Below are 19785 nucleotides of genomic sequence, written 5' to 3' on the forward strand. Positions count from 1 at the left end.
GTGAACAGAAATTATACAATAATTATGTACAATCTATAAAATTTCACAGATTTGTTATTATTAATTTGCAGTTTACCTAAAAACACAATCATATGCCAGGAACAAAACCGGTGTACTGTCTGTGTGGATCAGGAAACTTTTCTCTAATAGCCCACACACAACAACTGGGGATGACACGCCGATTTCCTGCTCCCAGGGAGCCGAGCTTCCATAATATGAAATGCCTATAGGCGGCATACCGGTACTGCCTGTTGTCATCACCTGGCTCTGTTGCATGGCCAAGTGCTGTCACATCCTCTCGATAATGCCTATGTATCCTAAGATATCCTTCATCAAGGCAATATTGGGTAAAATGTGGTAGCTTGCTGATGCAGTTAGCTGGTGTCTGACCACAGCAGATCCTCTCCCTGTCGGTTGGCATCTCCCTGCATAACCCACAAGTACACCAGGGCTTTCCTGGGACTCCTGCTGCCTCTGAGACGCTTGAATTGCTCTGTTGCAATAGAAGATCAAAAATCAGGCCTGGTTGCCTTTGACGAGCTGTGATGCAAGCCTTCTTACGTCCTCAGCAGTCATGTCATCAAGAAGTCTCTGCAAGGTATAAAAAAAGATTAGTTATACAAGTGGAGCCTAATTTTATTTATTAATGGAAAACAAAGTGTAAAGCCAAGTAAAAGATTTAATTTATTAGTGAAGGCCTGTGTCTCCCTATTCTGTATAGAGATAAATTTTAAATATTATTATAGTATCTGATGAAATGGTTTGACTGTCAAAGCAAAAAGTTCAAATACTAAGAATAAGTGCTGTAAGTACATCCATAAATTACACATAAAAACGCATTTACGTTGCAACAAGAAATAATACATTAAACATATGTAGCATTATTAGTTATTGCAATATTTGTGAAAATATGGACTTTTTTTAAGTAAATTTTTTATCAGTGATAGCTTGACAAACCATTGAACATGAAGCTGCATCCTGCATTTTACCTGTGTGGCAGCCAAACGGTCACGGCGATACTGTTCAACTCTATCCGAGTGCTCAGCGCTGGAAGCTACAGCTCGTGTTCCTCGGCCTCTACCTCGTACCCTGAACCCTCTTGCTCGTCCTCTCGACCGTCCACCGGACCTGCCTCGGCTCAAACGCTCCAAACTTTGTGACACATCGTCCTCATCACTCTGAAAACACAAGTGCACAGACTGACGTATCTGTAACAACATTCAAACCTGCAAATTCTGCATCATGTTATTGTGTCAGTCTCTGTTAGTCTAAGTCAGTCTAATATTAGCTGAATATTTGCAAACATTTATAACGTTATAATTAACCTAGCAACTAGATAGCTAATCACATAGCTTTGCCTCATTTAGTAGCATCGTTTATTCCTTAATGCTACATTGCAATTTTAACATGTACTACTTCGCAAAACAACATAGTAAATTACAATTTTCAGCGTGAGGCAGAACTTGTTTAAACAGTTACTTACTGGTTCACTTGGAGTTGAAAAACTGGATGCCATCTCAGCTCCTAAATAAGTCTTGTGGATGGTGGAGATGAAAGTGGCGCTGCTGTGTGAACTGGGGGTGGGAGGGGTGAAGAGTATTGCTCATTACTGCCATCCTGTGGTGGTTTGTGGAGGTGACGGAGTTGTGTTTTTTTTATTACTGCAACCTGGTGTTGGAAAGAATTGCCTTGAAATCCTACAAATTCTGCCTTTAAAAGTTTGTTCATCAAACCCCGCTAGCTAAAGCTAGCTCTTCCTAGCTTGCATTGAAACTCACCTGATATGAAATGTACACTGCACAGACGGCTAAATTCAACAATCTGATTTTTAAGGCCCCTTAAGTTACATTTCAGTTTTCGGTTTTGTAGAATGAGGGGCAAATTGACATTTTGCTCTGAGTGCACCAGATTATTGCATTTTAATCCACAATGTTTAACTTTTTCTTCTGGGATGACAGACCAGACCACCCTAGCTGAATTTGGTCCCCTACACACTCAACCAATGCTGAAATTATGGATATTGCCTTCTCTAGGATAATGACAGATACTTTCATTTAGTCTGTTTTTCTAGGAACACTTCTGATCAGGAGTTCTTCTGTGACATAAGCTCAAACTGAGTTAATCCATGTTTTTGTCCACAGACTACATGGACTTTTGTAGTTTTGCATCATTAACTTAATAACCTTTTGCTACCCTTCTATTTTCTCTGGTCTAAATTCTCTAACCCTAACCCTTAAAGAAAAAAAAATAAATAAATAAAATTATCTGTGGGCATCCCAAAATTGAAGAAACACGCCCCCAACCCCCCCCCCCCCCCCCCATTTTACATAAAAAGAGGAAATTGCGCTAGGTGATGCAGTGTGGCCAGTTTTCAGGTGGAGCAGCCTGTTTGTTTTTGATTATCAATGTTTTGACTAATTTTGGACTGCGTTCATGTATCATCGACATGGGTAATGTTTACGTTTGCAGAGGCTAAAAAAATTCTAGCTTGTCCGGACATCGAGTCCATCGGTTTCCCAACAGGAGGAAAGTAATGTCGTTTCTTATGCAGCTGGACAGCTGGGACTTTACTTTTGCTGCAGCTATGAAAAACGTGGTTGTATGGCCTGGCTCCCGGCTCATTGCGGTCACTGCCCCTCAGTTTTAATTGCAAACAACACACACTACATAAACAGTCAGGAGAGGGTTTTGGGGACCTCTCACACCCCTGTTCCTCCTGGTTGTGGCGGGGGGCGAGCAGGGGGAGGTGGTTGCCCCAGGGGCCGGGACCCGGGGTGGTGGTGGGGGGGTTCTTGGGGCTCGCTGTTCTCTGGTCCTCCTGGGGTGTCCCCCACGGGGCATGGTAGGTGGGTTATGTGTGACCTGACTGTGTGATGGTGAGTGCTTGTGGGTACGGCACAGGGGAGGGTGTGAGTGAGTAGGTGGAGGGTGGGGGGAGGGGGTCAATGGCGCCCTGGTTCCCGGGGTGTGCGGCTAGAACATCGGGGTGTGTGCTGGCCTACTCCGGGTGGCTGTCTGGGGTGCCTATCGATACCCTCTATACATAATGGTGGTTTTATTTGATATCTTGACTTTAATGATGGCTTTTCTCAAGATTTTATGTGATTTCATGACTTTAGTAAAGCATTTGATCTATGTATTATGGTTGTTTTGTGTGGTTTCATTACTTTATTAAAGCCGTTGACCTATCGATGAAGGTCGTTTATGTCATTTCTCAATTTTAATAAAGACGTCGATCTATTTCTTAAGGTGGTTCTGTGTGATTTCATGACGTTAATAAAGCCTTTGATCGCTCTATTATGGTGGTTTTATGTCTTTTCTTAACTTCAATAAAGCCTTTGATCTATCTATAATGGTGGTTTTAATTGATTTCTTGACTTTAATAAAGCCTTTGATCTATCTATAAAAGTGGTTTTACGTTATTTGTTGACTATAATAAAGCCTTTGATCGATCTATAAAAGTGGTTTTATGTTATTTTTTGACATTAATAAAGCCTTTGATCTATTTATAATGTTGGTCTTAATTGATTTCATGACTTTAATAAAGCTTTTGATGTATCTATCATGGTGGTTTTGTGTCTTTTCTTAACTTCCAAAAAACATTTGAGCTATCTATAATGGTTGTAACTGATTTCTTGACATTAATACAGCCTTTGATCTATCTATTAAGGTGGTTTTATGTGATTTCATGACATTAATATAACATTTGATCTATTATGGTGTTTTTATGTCTTTTCTTTACTTCAGTAATGCCTTTGATCTATACATAATGGTGGTTTTATTTGATTTCTTGACTTTAATGATGGCTTGGACCTATCTTTTCTCAAGGTTTAATTTGATTTCGTGACTTCAGTAAAGCATTTGATCTATTTATTATGGTGGTTCTGTGTGATTTCATGACTTTAATAAAGCCTTTGATTGCTCTATTATGGTGGTTTCATATGATTTCATGGCTATGATAAAGCCTTTGAAGTAGTAATAATGGTCGTTTTATGTGATTTCTGAAGTTTAATAAAGCCTTTGATCTATCTATTATGGTGGTTTTGTGAGCTTTCATAACTTTAATAAAGGCTTTGATCTATCTATTATGGTGGTTTTATCTGATTTCATGACTTTAATAAAGCCTTTGATCTACCTATTATGGTGGTTTATGTCATTTCATGAGATTTATGATGCCGTTGAACTATCGATAATGGTTGTTTCATGTGATTTCTCAAATTTAATAAAGCCTTTGATCTATCTATTATTTTGGTTTTGTGTGATTTCTTGACTTTAATAAAGCCTTTGATCTATGTTTTTGGTGGTTTGATCTGATTTCTTGACTTTAAAAAAGCCTCTGACCTATCTATTATGGTGGTTTTGTGAGATTTCATGACTTTAAGCACACACAGGGGGAACAGGGGTGTGAGAGGTCCCCAATACCCTCTCCCTCCCCGCTCCTGACTGTTTAGGTGGTGTGTGTTGTGTGCAATTAAAATTGAGGGGCAGTGACTGCAATGAGCCGGGAGCCGGGCCACCTAAGTGGCCCCGCCCGACATACACCGCATGCCATGCCCCCCAGGTGCTGTTTGTGTGTTGTGTTTCTTGTGTTTTGGTGTCTTGGTGCAATTAAAACTGAGAGGCGAGTCGCCACATCTAAGGAGACCACTGAATGGCCCCCTCCGTTCCACCACGCATGGCTCCACACCTCCCAACTCCCTACGTGTGTGTGTGTGAGACAGAGAGAGTGGGAAGTAAGAGGGGTCCGGGGATGTACATCCAGAGGGAAGCAAACTTCCCTCTGGATGATGAGCCTCTAGTGGCATTAGGCACCCCCGCTCCCCAGGAGACCCCCCAGGGCAAGACAGGCCAGGAGAGGCCGCCCCCCACGACCGGGCCACTCAGGGACCACAGCCAGTGAGCCGCCACCAACCATAGAAAGTACCCACCCTCCCACACCCCTAACGGGGGTGCACTTAAACCCGCCCCAACCACACACAGAAACACATGCACACACCTGTTTCCTTGCACACTCCCACTCATCCTAACTCATATATGCCCTCTCAGCCCCACCCACACAATATAAACACTCACACAGCATCCAACCCTCCCACTCTCACTCCCCAGACACACCCCCACTCACCCTAATGCATGCATACGCATGCACACAAACATACCCCCACATCCACACAAACATCATCCAAAGTACATACACACACACACAACATACACCCCTGGTTCCCGGGGTGTGCGGCTGGAACATCGGGGTGTGTGCTGGCCTGTGCCGGGTGGCTGTCTCAGGGGGCCTGGTCCTCTTAGGCATGTTGTGGGCCTTCTGCCTTTAGGGGGTGGGGCAGCCGCCTCTGGGCTCCTGGGGCCCTGGGCCCTCCGCTTGGACTGCCCTGGGTAGCCGGTCCCTGGCGGGGCCGGCGGCTGCTGATCTTGGCCCACTGGGACCTGTGCCCCGGGACCATGGGAGGCTCTTGCTGGGGCTCTCCTCTGCCGCCCTTCGGGTGGGGCTGGAGTCGTCTTCGTGGTGGGGTGGCTTGGGTTGGTGCTCCGGGTCTGCTGCTGGGGGCCCGGGCCTCTGGCCCTGGTCTGCCTCTGGCCTCCGTGGAGGCATGGTCGCATTTGCATGATCTCACTCATCACTCTTCATCACTGATCACTCCTTGTTTCTCATGCTCTGCATGCTGACACAGTCACTGAGTTGTCCAGTGGGTTGAAATACTAAGTGATAATTTTTTCTTTTTTTTATTTTTCCTGTGAGTTAGTATCTGGTCGCTGTTATGTCTTTTTGATTTGGTTATTATTTAAAAACTCTTAATGACTAGTTTTTTTCTATGTGTATGTTACTGCTTTTGTAAAAGTTGTAGGAAATTTTCTGGTGTGTTCATGTACAGGTGTAACAGTTTGTTGTCTGGTGATGGTGTGGATTGAAGGGTCATTGCCTTCTGTCTGTGATCTTTTTGTCTCATTTCTTCTTTCCCTTTTGCTCTTTTTGCTATTTTCCATCTTTTTCTGTCCCCTCCAGTCAGGTCCAGCAAGATTACATAGATTCCATGATTCAAAGTAAATAAATAAATTAATTAATCAGATTATCAAGAGGAGCCTTACCCATAGGCCTCCCCTTGGCAGAGCAAATTTGTTCAGCTCGATACAGCAACCAGATGATCATTTTGCTGCTATGATGCTGGACAGGACAAGTAAAAAAAAAAAAAAAATAATAAGGCTTTTGATTTATCTATTATGGTGGTTTTATCTGATGTCATGACTTTATTAAAGCTTTTGATATGTGTTTTAAGGTGGTTTTAATTGGTTTCTTGACTTTTTGAAGCCTTTGATCTATGTATGAAGGTGGTCTTTGTAATTTCTTGACTTTAATAAAGCATTTGATCTATTTATTAAAGTGGTTTTATGTGAATTCTTGACTTTAATAAAGTGTTTGATCTACGTTTATGGTGGTTTGATCTGATTTTTTTTTTAACTTTAAAAAAGCCTTTAATCTATCCATTATGGTGGTTTTAAGCGATTTCATGACTTTGATAAAGCCTTTAATCTATCTATTAAGGTGGTTTTGTGTGATTTCTTGACTTTAATAAAGCCTTTAAACTATCTATAATGGTTGTTTTATGTGATGCCTGACTTTAATTAAGCCTTTGAACTGTCGATAATGTGGTTTTGTATCATTTCATGAATTAATTAAAGTCTTTGATACATGTTTAGGGTGGTTTGATGTGATTTCATGTCTTTAAAAAAGCCTTTGACCAATCTATTATGGTGGTTTTATCTGATTTCATGACTTTAATAAAGCTTTTGATCTATCTATTATGGTGGTTTTAATTGATCTCTTGACTTTTTTTTTTTTTTTTTTTTTTTTTTAACTTGTCTTGTCCAGCATCGTTGCAAACAGAATGATTGTCTGGCTGCTGTCTGGTGCTGGGCAATTTTACTCTATCAAGCAGGGATTTATACTACATGTATAAAGTCCCTCTTGATGAAAAACTTTATTAAATCAGACTCTTAATGCTGGACTCGACCGGAGGGGACAGAGAGAGAGAGAGAGAAAAGAAAGTAGAGAGAAGAGGGAGGGGAGAGAGAGGGACAGAAAGGGTGTGGGGAGTGCGGGTGGGGACTTGAAACATCATACAGAAGACCATGTAATCCATACTACTTACAACATATATAGCTACGATCATCCTAGCCAGTAGGCCATTACACAACTAGTTGATAATAGTAACAATAATAATAATAAGAGTAAGAGTAATAATAATAATAAGAACAGAAATAATTAAAAAAAGAAACAAAATATGATAATAGATATAAGTGAAACTGCTGTATTCAAGAACACGCGCAGAGAAACCTGTGTGGATGTGTTGGAGAACTCGGCCACACGGCGACGCAAAGACTGTGTGGAGACGTTCAGGAAGGAGTGACCATGCAGAGTGATCATGCAGATGCCACCTCACTTGAACAGAGGCCAGAGTCAGGCCAGCGGTCCCGAGACCCAGGCCACCAGCCCCCCCGCAGGCAACAGACCCCGACCGGTCCACAGAGACGACCACTCGCCCGCCCAGGAAGGCAGCAGCAGGAGACCCCAGCAGGAGCAGCCCCGCGGACCCAGGGCACCGGCCCCGGCGGGCCGAGGCCAGCAGTCCCCGACCCCCCCGGGCACCGGCCGCCCGGGACATACGGGGCAGAGGGCCCGGGCCCAGGAGCGCAGGGACACCCCCCTCCCCCACAGGCCGAGGGCCAGCACGCCACCCGGGGGGACCCGGCCCGCCCAGACGGCCACCACCAGAGGCCAGCCCCACACCCCAGCGCCCAGCCGCACACCCCGAGAACCAGTCCTGCCCCCCCCCAGACCAACACACACACACACAAACACACACACTCTCCTTCCACTCCTCCATTTATCCTCCCACGCATACACCATTCAACCCTCACATACTCTGTCCTCCCACACACACACACCATCCTTCCACCATCCATCCTTCCACACACACACCATCCTTCCTCCCACACACTCACCATCCTTCCACCATACACTCTCCCACACCTATCCCATCCTCCCACACACACATCATCCCTCCACCACTCATCCTCCCACACATACACCATCCTCCCTCTCACACACCATTCATCCACCTTCACACCTCCCATACACACACACACACACACCTTCCTTCCACTACCCATCCTCCCACACATACATCATTCTCCTACACCAAACATCCACCTTCACGTACCCCATCCTCCCACACACACACACCACCCCTCCATCACCCACTCTCCCAAACATACACCACTCCCCCACACACACACCATCCTCCCTCCCATACACCATCCATCCTCCCGCACACACACCATCCTTCCACCATCCATCCTCCCACACACTCCCCCATCTCTGCACCATACATTCTCCCACACATACCCCATCCTCCCACACATACATCATCCCTCCACCATTCATCCTCCCACACCCACACCACCCCCCCTCCCACACACCACGCATCCACCTCCACACACCCCACCCTCCCACACACCATCCCTCCACCACCCATCCCCCCACACCCACACCACTCTCCCACCCACACACCACCCCCCCCCCCCCCCCCCCAACACACACACACACACACACCATCCCCCCACCACCATCCTCCCGCCACCCCACGCCACGGGGGGACAGCCCCAGCCAGGAGGCGAGGAGACACGAGCCAGGCCCCCAACTCCCAACCCCGCCCCCGCCCCCCACTCCCCACCCCCAAAACAGCACCTTCCCCCCAGGGCCAGCAGCCAAAACCCCCCGGGACAGCCCGCCTACGCCCCGGGCCAACGCGACAGGCCACCCGGCCCGCCCCGCCCCCGGGCCATCCATGGAGACAGGGGCGCTTGAAGACCCCATCCCCCCTCCCTCCCACACTAGTGATGGAATATATTATGTGCTGTTTGCAATTTAAAAAAAGAGGGTTAAAATTGGGGGGCAGTAACTGCATTGAGGAGGGGTGGGGCCACCTGAGCAGTCCCACCCACCTGACCTCGCATGTTCCACCCCCCAAAACGTGTTTGTATGTTGCAAATGTTATTTGTGCTCAGTGACTAAGTGGAATTAAAAGCTGGGAGGCATGCTGCCGCTCGGCGAAGCAACAGGGCCACTATGATGACCCCCCTGCCCCGCCCAGCGCAACAAGCACACCTCCCACAGCCCTACCTGTGTATGTAGTGAAGAGTGGGGGAGGGGAGGGGTCAGGAGATGTAGGTCCAGAGGGGAGTAAGCCTCCCCCCTGGAAGACGACCCGCCAGTGGCTTAGGGCGCCCCCGTCCCCCGCCGGCCCCGAAGGGCGTCACAGGCCCGGAGCAGGCACCCCAACCCAGGCACGCCACGAACCCCCCCAGGGGCCAGCCACCAGCCCAAGGGGCCACTTTCCTCTTTCTGAGTGGGAGGGGGGCGAGGCAAAGGAAGGGAACCCCAGGCCCACGCCCCCAACACCCGACCAGGGCGCCCCCCAGAGGACACGTCCTAACCCCCTGCAAACGCACACACTTTTTTTTTTTTTTTTTTTTTTTTTTTACCCCAGCCACTCACACACCCTCTCACACACCTCTATACACCAACACCTCAATACGTGCACATACCTCCACACACACACTTCACGCACATACCTATAGACACACACACCGGTGCCCACATACACACACACTCTCATACCCCTCCATACACATACACCACTACACGGGCACTCACATACATACCTGCATATACACACAAGCACCTCCATACATACTCACGCCTCCACCCACTCCTTCACTCCTCCACACACACCTCGACCTCCACGTGCACACACTCATATATACACACCTTCACACACACCCACACACACATCCCACATAGACCTCCACACACACACCCGCACACCACTCACACACACATACACCCACACACACATACAGCACACACATCCCTCTACACCCACCCACACACCCGCATACCTACAGACACACACACACACACACACCCACCTATATACAAACACACCCCCACCCAGGTTCCGGGGCTGCGACCAAGCACCAGGGCACGGACCAACCCCCGGCACGGCACATCCGGACGGGCCCAGCCCCCCCCAGCAGCGGCAGACCCCCCACCCCCAGGAGAGGGGGGAGACCCGACACCCCAGAGCCCAGGGCCCCCACCCGGCCCACCCCGGGCCCGACCGGCCACCCGGCCAGGGGCCGACGGACACCGACCCAGGCACCCCGGCAGCCACCCCCCACCGCCACGAGGCAGTCCCACCCCGGGGCCCACCCAATGCCGCCCACCCAGACCGGAACCCCCAGCCGACCCAGCAGCGGAGCAGCCGAGATCCCCACCCAGGAGACAACCGGAGACCCGAAGCCACCAGGGACCCCCCACCCATATCCACCCCCATCCCAGCGAAGCCGCAATCCTCCACCTACATTAGGTGATGTAGCCAGTCAAAAGGGGACCAGAGGGAATGAAAGTCATCTGATTGGTTCCTGGAGGAGGCAGACATTGTCTCAATGCTGATGTGATCTAACAGGAGATTTCTAAACTGCTGGATAGACAAATTATTCTTATCTTTCCAGTTCACAAGGATAGTTTTCTTTGCGATGCATAAGACTGCGAGGACCAAGTTTATGGAGTGTATTCCTATGTTAGTGTCACCCAGGTCGCCCAGTAGGCAAAGTGTGGGGTTTGCAGAAAAACTGGTTTTAAACCATTTTGAGAGATCTTCACACACCTTAATCCAGAACCTTTGGACAGGTGTGCAGGACCACAGCGCATGGATGTAGCTATCAGAAGTGTTCTCAGAGCAGTGTGGGCAGATATCTGATGGTGAAAGGCCCATCCTGAACATCCTGTGTCCTGTATAATGAGTTCTATGGAGAATTTTGAATTGTATTAGTTGTATATTTGAATTCTGAGTCATTTTAAACGTGTTTAAACATATTTGTGACCATCTTTTCTGATCAAAGTTATTAGATAAATCATCTTCCCATTTTGAAGTTGGGAGAGATATCCTGTCTTCTAGCTTTGCAAGTAATCTATATATTTTTGTTAATAATTTTGGAGTATTAAGATTCAAGAATTCTGCTATTCTGACAGGAAGCTGCAAGTCTAACTGTACAGGGGTATACTTCTTACATATAATTGATTTTAGTTGGTGGTACTCTAAGAATTTATTGCTGTTGATTCCATACTGTGAGACAATTGTGTTGAAAGATACAAAGTTTCCATTTTCTATTATCTGTCCTAACTGTTGTATTCCTTTAGTCTTCCATTAAGTGAAGTTTATCATCTTTTTGTTCTGCAGGATGTCAGGGTTGTTCCAGATGGGTGTAAGTCTACATGGAAAGAGGGAAGATCTGGTTATCTTACAGAATTCCCACCAAGCCATTAAGGAAAAACGGATGTTAAGGCTTTTAAAGCACTTATATGGTTTAATGGTTGAGCTGATGAACGGCAGGTCAGAGATGACTAAGTCCTCACACAAAGCCTGCTCCCCATCTAGCCACGGCTCATCCAGATAACTGGGTTTGAGCCACATTGAGATGTACTGCAGCCTGTTAGCTATAAAGTAGTGATTAAAGTTTGGTAGATCCAGTCCTCCTCTATCTTTAGTCTGCTGTAAGGTTTTAAGACTGATACGTGACGGCTTGTTTTTCCAAAGAAACTTGGATATGAAAGAGTCCAGAGATTTAAACCAACTGGTGGAGGGTTTAGTGGGTATCATTGAAAATAAATAATTAACTTTAGGTAGAATCATCATCTTAATGGTGGCAACTCTCCCCATTAGTGAGATGGGTAAGCGCCTCCACCGTAAGAGATCATCTTCTATTGTTTTTAGTAGCTGAACATAGTTTAATTTTGTTAAATCTGATAATCTGGGGGAAATATTTATACCTAAATATCTAATGTTTCCTGTCTGTATTTTGATATTAGGGATGTTTTGTAGGTCACAGTTGATGGACATGGCTGTAGTCTTAGACCAGTTAATAGAATAATCAGATATTGATGAGAACTTATTAATAACTGTGATTGTCTCAGAGAGTGATGTTTGTGAGTTCTGAAGGAAAAGTAATATATCATCTGCATAAAGACTTATTTTATGTTCTATGTTTTTGCCCTGGATTCCTTTAATTTCTATATTTTGTCTAATAGCAGCTGCTAACGGCTCTATGAAAATGGCAAAAAGTGAGGGGGAGAGTGGACAGCCCTGTCTGGTGCCTCTCTGTAAGCGAAAGCTTGGAGAAGTTTGATCGTTGGTTTTCACACATGCATTTGGGTTATTATATAATATTTTAATCCACTCTATGAAAGCAGGTCCAAACCCAAATTTGTCTAGTGTTGCAAATAGAAACTTCCAGTTTACCCTGTCGAAGGCTTTTTCTGCATCTAGTGAAATGATTGTGGATTCTAGATTATGTAAAGTAGAGTAATCTATGAGGTTAATTAGTCTACGCGTGTTAGTAGATGAATGTCGACCTTTTATAAAACCTGTCTGGTCCGGATGTATTATAAGAGGGGTTATTTTTTCTATCCTTCTGGCAAGAGCTTTACTAATTATTTTCAGGTCTACATTTATTAAAGATATGGGACGGTAACTGGATGGAGGTGTGGGGTCTTTGCCTGGTTTTAGCAATAGTGTTATATTAGCTAAGTTCATATTTTGCGGTGTTTTTTGTTTTTCCTGTATTTCTAACAACATATTATAAAATGTAGGAGCTAGCGTTGTCCAGAATTCCTTGTAAAATTCTGCTGAGTAACCATCTGGACCCGGGGCTTTATTGTTGGGCATATGTTGGAGAGCTTCGTGGAGTTCATCTACAGTAATAGGTGCATCTAAAGTTATTTTATTTTCATTTTTTAGTTTTGGTAGATTAATGTTGTTTAAAAATTGTTCAATATGTTCATCTGTTGGATTAATCTGTGATTCATATAATGTTTTATAGAAGCTTCTAAACGTGTCATTTATCTTGTCTGGGTCATGGCTGATGTTTCCGTCTTGATCTTTAACAGAGGAGATTGTTGTTTTCTCCTTGTTTGTTTTTAGTTGATTTGCTAAAAACTTTCCAGATTTGTTACTATGTTCAAAGTTCTCCAAGCGAAGTCTTTGCACTAAAAACTGTGTTTTTTTATCTATAATTTCTTTAAGCTGCAATTTAGTTTTCCTTATATTATTCATTGTGTGCTCTTCGGGGGAAATGCGGTAAGCCTCCTCCAATGATTTAATCCTGAGTTCTAATTCTAAAACTCTTGCTGTTTTCTTCTTCTTCTTATGTGAGGAGAAGGAAATTATTTTCCCTCGCATTACTGCTTTTCCTGCTGCCCAAAGGAGACACGCTGAAGTTTCAGGCATGTCATTTTTTTCTATATAAATTGACCATTCTTTTTTAAAATAATCAATAAACTCAGGATCTTTCAATAAAGAGGTGTTAAATCTCCAGCTTTTACCAATCGGTTTATTATTTTTGATTCTCAGACTGAATGAAACTGGTGCGTGATCGCTGATGGTGATTGGATGTATCTGAGTCTCTGAAATGTCGCCCATTAGTGAATTACTATTTAAAATATAATCTAGTCTAGAGAAGGAGTGGTGAACTGAAGAGAAGAAGGTGTATTCTCTTAGTTTAGGATGGTGAGAGCGCCAAGCATCGCAAAGACCAAAATCCTTCATGTACTGTTTGATAGTTTCTGACGACTGCCAGACTCGATGACTACCTGATGTGCTGCAGCGATCTTGTTCAGTCAAGACTACATTAAAATCACCAGCTAGCACTATTCTGTTATCTGAATAATTCTGGAGTGTAGCAAACAGGGAGTGGAAAAAGGAGGGATCATCTGCATTGGGGCCGTACACATTGGTAATACATAATTTGATATTACAAATAGATAATAAAGTTATCAGAAATCTGCCTTCCGGATCCACTACTGTGCTATCTATGTCAAAATTTAGTCTCTTATTAATAAGAGTAGCTACTCCTCTCTGCCTAGAATTATAACAGGCTGAGTAAACATGAGGAAACAGAGCTGTTTTAAGAAGATCTATGGTTGAGTTTGTTAAATGAGTCTCTTGTAGTAAGACAATGTCAGCCTGCAGCTCCTGTAATTTATTAAAGATCTTCAACCTCTTCTCCCTGGAACCGGCTCCATGTACATTCCAACAGACGATTTTTAACATGGTTATTGTGAACGGTTTAATGCTTCATGCGTGTTACTGACGCGTGTGTCTTTGTGCGCCCCTCTTGCGTGTTCGTGCGTGTTTGCATGCAGCCTGATTGCGCGCGTTTGTCCGTATGTTAAATGTCCGTATATGTAGTCTACCTTAATGCGTGTTCTCTCATACAGTAAACGCGAGTGTTTATATGTATCATGTATGGTGCGGCTGTGCGTCCTGACGGTGTTGCGTGCGCTGCTGATATTACGAGCTGGATTACAATTAACAGTGAAGACGTGAAATAGAAAGATAGTGAAAAGTGAAAAGTGAGAAGAGTGGTGAAACAGAAAAAAATACATCGATCTAGGTGTAGAGGCTGTGGTGAGACGAGCAGTGTGTTCTACTGTCAGTGATCTATAATGGCGAGTTAAGAGTGATCATTTGGAGAGATTGACTTACAGCACCTGGGATCAGAAGAGCCACGGAGTGATGTCCGGGTCGCGGTACAGTTGTCCATTAATAAACAGTTTATCCACCGCGATGACAGCGCGAGCGCCATTAGCCATAGATTTCCTTCTGATGGGAAACAGGACTCTCCGTCGGTCCAGAATCTCTCTCGGATATTGGTCGTTTACTCCGAAGTTGGTCCCCTTCAGTTCGCGGCCCTGGTTCTTCACCTGCTCCTTCTGTTTGAAGCTGACGAACTTCGCTACTATGGGTCTTGGTCTGCTGGACCCGGGTTTCCTCCCGCCGAGCCGATGGACTCTGTGAAAGGAGATGTTTTTCACCGTTTCCTCCGGGAGCTTCAGGTGGGTTTTGATGAAGTTTTTCACCGTGGTCTCGGGGTCCTCCTCCGTCTGCTCTGGAATCCCTGCAAACACCAGGTTCTCTCTCATGCTCCGCGCCTGCAGATCGATCACCGTTTCCTTAATCTTCTTATTTTCATCTGAGAGACGGGTCAAGCCCTCGGTGAGGGATTTTACCGTCTCTCTGAGACCGGCATTTTCTGCAGCCAGACTTTCCACCTGCTTCTGGCTGAATTCTAATGATTCACGTAGCGCCTGGAACTCCTTGTGGAGAATTTCTACCAGGCTCAAACTTGCATCAAAACTACTGAGTTTCTTATCTATGGAGATCAGAACATCTGTTGAGTCGTTCCCCGTTGGTGAAATAGCTCCAGGTGAATCCTCATTTCGCTGTCTCTTGGACTTAGATGCGGTGGAGGGGGTTGACGTGTTGTTTGGTTTCCCCATGACGATTCTGTCGTAACAACGATCTATAAAATCTGTCAGGCTGGCCAAATCCTCCCCGCTGTGCTCCAGAGTGTACCTTTTAAAGACACTATAGTCCTACTTTAAAGAATATTTTGATTAAGTTGGCACAAAATACAATCGAATGAAAGTAGAAATGTTTGGGCGCGCCTAGTTTGAATCTGCCGTCTCCCCCGGAACTACGTCACCTACAGCATTAGCGTCACTTACCTGCCCCATTAGCGTCACTTACCTGCCCAGATTTCTGATTGATCTCTTGACTTTAATAAAGCCTTTGATCTATGGTTTGATGTGATTTCATGACTTCAGTAAAGCCTTTGATCTATCAGTAATGGTGGTTTCAATTGATATATTGACTTTAATAAAGCATTTGATCTATCTATTATGGTGGTTTTACATTATTTCTTGACTTTAATAAAGCCTTTAGTCTACCTATTATGGAGGTTTTATCTGATTTCATGACTATTTTAAAGCTTTTGATCTGTCTATTATGGTGGTTTATGTGATGCCTTACTTTAATAAAGCCTTCAATCTATCTATTATCGTGGTTTCATCTGATTTCATGACTTTAAAAAAGGCTTTGATCTATTATGGTGGTTTTGTTTGATTTCACGACTTTAATAAAGCCTTTGATCGACCTATTATGGAGGTTTTATCTGATTTCGTAACTATATTAAAGCTTTTGATCTATCTATTATGGTGGTTTATGTGATGCCTTACTTTAATGAATCCTTCGATCTATGTATTATCATGGTTTCATCTGATTTCATGACTTTAACAAAGACCTTGATCTATTATGGTGGTTTTGTTTGATTTCACGACTTTAAAAAAGCCTTTGATCTATCTATTATGGTGGTTTTGTGTCATTTCTTGACTTTAATAAAGCCATTGAAGCATCTATAATGGTCGTTTTATGTGATTTCTCAACTCAAATAAAGCCTTAGATCTATCTATAATGGTGGTTTTAATTGATTTTATGTCTTTAATAAAGCGTTTGATCTATCTATTATGGTGGTTTTCTCTGGTGTTGTGACTTTAATAAAGCCTTTGATCTCTCTATTATTGTTGTATTGTGTCATTTCATGACTTTATTAAAACGTTTGATCTCTCTATTATTGTGGTTTTGTGTCATTTCATGACTTTAATAAAGCCTTTGAACGATCTATTATGGTGGCTTTATCTGATTTCATGACTTTAATAAGGCTTTTGATTTATCTATTATGGTGGTTTTATCTGATTTCATGATTTTAATAAAGCTTTTGATTTATCTATTATGGTGGTTTTGTGTGATTTCATGACTTTAATAAAGCCTTTGATCTATGTATTATGGTGGTTTGATGTGATTTCATGACCTTAAAATAGCCTTTGATCTATGTACTATTTTGGTTTTGTATGATTTGATGACTTTAATAAAGCTTTTGATCTATCTGTTATGGTGGTTTGTCTGATGTCATGACTTCAATCAAGTATTTGGTCTATCTGTGGTTTTATGTCGTTTATTAACTTCAATAAAGCCTTGTATCTATCCATAATGGTGGTGTTCATTGATATCTTGACTTTAGTGAAGCCTTTGATCGATCTATTAATGTGGTTTTAATTGATTTCTTGACTTTAGTGAAGCCTTTGATCTATCGATTATGTTGGGTTTTTTTCTTTTCTTAATTTTAATAAAGCCTTTGATCTATCATGGTGTTTCGCATGGTTTCATGACTTTAATAAAGTCTTTGATCAATCTATAATGATGATTTAAATCGAATTCTTGACTTTAATAAAGCCTATGATCTATGTATTAAGGTGGTTTTGACTGATTTCATGACTTTAATGAAGCCTTTGATCTTTCTATTATGGTGGTTTTGTGTAATAGCATGGCTTTATTAAAGCCCTTGATCTATCTATAATGGTGTTTTTTGTCTTTTCATAACTTTAATAAAGCCTTTGGTCTATATATTGTGGTGGTCTTATGTCTTTTCTTAACTTCATTATAGCCTTTGATCTATCTATAATGGTGGTTTTAACTGATTTCTTGATATTAATCTATTTCAAGATCTGTTAAAAGCTCCATTATGGTGGTTTCTGTGATGTCACGACTTTAATGAAGCCCTTTGTCTAAGATGGTGGTTTTAATTGATTTCTTGTCTTCAATAATGCCTTTGATCTATCTATTAAGGTGGTTTTGTGTGATTTCATGAATTTAATGAAACCTTTCATCTACCTAAGATGGTGGTTTTAATTGATTTTTTTACTTTAATACAGCCAATGATTTATGTTTAGGGTGGTTTGATGTGATTTCATGACTTTAATTTAGTTTTATCTGTTTTGTTGAATTTAATGAAGCCGTTGATCTATTTAAAATGGTCGGTTTTTTGTCTTTTCATAACCTTAATAAAGCCTTTCATCTATCTATTATGGTGGTTTTGTGTGATTTCATGAATGATTTCATAAAGCCTTTGATCTATCTATCTTAGTGGTTTTAATTGATTTCTTGACTTTAATAAAGCCTTTGATGTATCTGTCATGGTTGTATTGTGTGATTTCATTACTTTAATAAAGCCTTTTATCTATCTATTATGGTGGTTTTATCTGATTTCTTGACTTAAATGAAGCCCTTGATCTATGTTTATGGTTGTTTTGTGTGCTTTCATGACTCTAAAAAAGCCTTTCATCTATCTATTATGACTTTAATAAAGCCTTCTGTCTGTACATTGTGGTGGTTTTTTTCTTTTCTTAACTTCAGTACAGCCTTAAATCTATCTTTTAATTTGGTCATTGTAATTTCTTGTCTTTAATATAACATTTGATCTATCTATGATGGTGGTTTTAATTGATTTCTTGACTTTAATAAAGCCTTTGATCTGACTATTAAGCTGGTTTTACGTTATTTCTTGAATTCAATAAAGCCTTTGATCTATCTCTTAAGGTGGTTTTAATTGATTTATTGACTTTAATAAGGCCTTTGATCTATATATTAAGGTGGTTTTGCGTTATTTCTTGACTTTAATAAAGCCCCTGATCTATGTTTAGGGTTGTTTTATGTGATTTCATGACATTAACAAAATCCTTGACCCTTCTATTAAGGTGGTTTTAAGTTATTTCTTGACTTTAATAAAGCCATTGATCTATATATAATGGTGGATATAATTGATTTCTTGACTTTAATAAAGCCTTTGGTCTATATATTGTGGTGGTCTTATGTCTTTTCTTAACTTCATTATAGCCTTTGATCTATCTATAATGGTGGTTTTAACTGATTTCTTGATATTAATCTATTTCAAGATCTGTTAAAAGCTCCATTATGGTGGTTTCTGTGATGTCACGAATTTAATGAAGCCTTTTGTCTAAGATGGTGGTTTTAATTGATTTCTTGTCTTCAATAATGCCTTTGATCTATCTATTAAGGTGGTTTTGTGTGATTTCATGAATTTAATGAAACCTTTCATCTACCTAAGATGGTGGTTTTAATTGATTTTTTGACTTTAATACAGCCAATGATTTATGTTTAGGGTGGTTTGATGTGATTTCATGACTTTAATTTAGTTTTATCTGTTTTGTTGAATTTAATGAAGCCGTTGATCTATTTAAAATGGTCGGTTTTTTGTCTTTTCATAACCTTAATAAAGCCTTTCATCTATCTATTATGGTGGTTTTGTGTGATTTCATGAATAATTTAATAAAGCCTTTGATCTATCTATCTTAGTGGTTTTAATTGATTTCTTGACTTTAATAAAGCCTTTGATGTATCTATCATGGTTGTATTGTGTGATTTCATTACTTAAATAAAGCCTTTTATCTATCTATTATGGTGGTTTTATCTGATTTCTTGACTTAAATGAAGCCCTTGATCTATGTTTAGGGTTGTTTTGTGTGCTTTCATGACTCTAAAAAAGCCTTTCATCTATCTATTATGACTTTAATAAAGCCTTCTGTCTGTACATTGTGGTGGTTTTTTTCTTTTCTTAACTTCAGTACAGCCTTTAATCTATCTTTTAATTTGGTCATTGTAATTTCTTGTCTTTAATATAACATTTGATCTATCTATGATGGTGGTTTTAATTGATTTCTTGACTTTAATAAAGCCTTTGATCTGACTATTAAGCTGGTTTTACGTTATTTCTTGAATTCAATAAAGCCTTTGATCTATCTCTTAAGGTGGTTTTAATTGATTTATTGACTTTAATAAGGCCTTTGATCTATATATTAAGGTGGTTTTGCGTTATTTCTTGACTTTAATAAAGCCCCTGATCTATGTTTAGGGTTGTTTTATGTGATTTCATGACATTAACAAAATCCTTGACCCTTCTATTAAGGTGGTTTTAAGTTATTTCTTGACTTTAATAAAGCCATTGATCTATATATAATGG

General features: G+C 42.1%; 2 long non-coding RNA genes across 2 annotated transcripts in view; one reads left to right on the forward strand and one right to left on the reverse strand.

Moving 5' to 3' along the window:
• Positions 1-14942, forward strand: part of LOC121652642 — a 20917-nt gene extending 5975 nt beyond the window's left edge. The window contains exon 3 of the long non-coding RNA XR_006012655.1: positions 14931-14942. This is a non-coding gene — a long non-coding RNA (uncharacterized LOC121652642). The remainder of the gene's footprint in view (positions 1-14930) is intronic.
• LOC121652630 lies at positions 4-1563 on the reverse strand. Its single transcript, XR_006012642.1, has 3 exons — positions 1484-1563; positions 990-1178; positions 4-591 (listed from the first exon to the last, which is right to left on the reverse strand). It is a non-coding gene; the product is annotated as an uncharacterized LOC121652630 (long non-coding RNA).
• Positions 14943-19785: the final 4843 nt, after the last annotated feature.

This window comes from Melanotaenia boesemani, chromosome 14 (assembly GCF_017639745.1).
Source record: "Melanotaenia boesemani isolate fMelBoe1 chromosome 14, fMelBoe1.pri, whole genome shotgun sequence".
NCBI lineage: Eukaryota > Metazoa > Chordata > Actinopteri > Atheriniformes > Melanotaeniidae > Melanotaenia > Melanotaenia boesemani.